The 763-nt window shown below is 31.8% G+C and overlaps 1 non-coding gene across 1 annotated transcript; it reads right to left on the minus strand.

The window, feature by feature from the left end:
- Positions 1 to 436: 436 nt before the first annotated feature.
- Positions 437 to 509, minus strand: Trnat-ugu (transfer RNA threonine (anticodon UGU)). The gene has a single exon. It is a non-coding gene; the product is annotated as a tRNA-Thr (tRNA).
- Positions 510 to 763: the final 254 nt, after the last annotated feature.

A 763-nucleotide genomic window follows, 5' to 3' on the forward strand; every position in this document is an offset into this window, starting at 1 on the left:
AACATCTCAATTGTAAGGAATTACTTATCGATTTTCTAATTTTTCTTATAATTGTCTTCTAGTTGATAAGTTTGTATCACTATAAATTACAACAAAATGTCGTACAATAAACCGTTTAAAAGAAATAGATGTACAAATCACCAGAAACGAAATTTACGTTACATTTCAGTTACAACTTTAACGTAATAAGAAAAAAAGAACAAACGGTCTTGATGCCGTTTCAGAGTGAATTTAAAAACGGAGTTATTTTGGATAAAAAAAAGACGAGGTAATAAAATTAAATTAAATTTGGGTATTTCATTTCCACGTTACGACGTGGTACTTTTTATTCCTGCTTTTATGTACAGTTTCAGTTTATACGGTTCTTTTATCGCGAAATCTAATCTGACCGATATTATCAGCAAAAGTATGTAAAGGCGTTGTCGTGAAAAAAATTTGCCTCCAGAGAGATTTGAACTCTCGACCCCTGGTTTACAAGACCAGTGCTCTAACCCCTGAGCTATGGAGGCTGTGGAAGTTTTTTTTCTTCTGCACGTCCGGCTATGTCCGGGCCTAAACTACTTAATTTTTCACCGCGATACTGTCCATCTGAAGTTAAATCTCAATCTTTTCTCTTTTCTTTTCTTTATAAAACTTTTAATTAATTCTAAGGTCATTTAAAATTTCAACATTCCTTTGATTCATATTTTAAGTTGCGCTTCACATCGTTCAACATCGTTTTATATGTATGTTTAAAAATTGTATAATGTTATTACGCGGAAAT

This window comes from Xylocopa sonorina, chromosome 8 (genome assembly GCF_050948175.1).
Source record: "Xylocopa sonorina isolate GNS202 chromosome 8, iyXylSono1_principal, whole genome shotgun sequence".
In the NCBI taxonomy this organism is placed as follows: domain Eukaryota; kingdom Metazoa; phylum Arthropoda; class Insecta; order Hymenoptera; family Apidae; genus Xylocopa; species Xylocopa sonorina.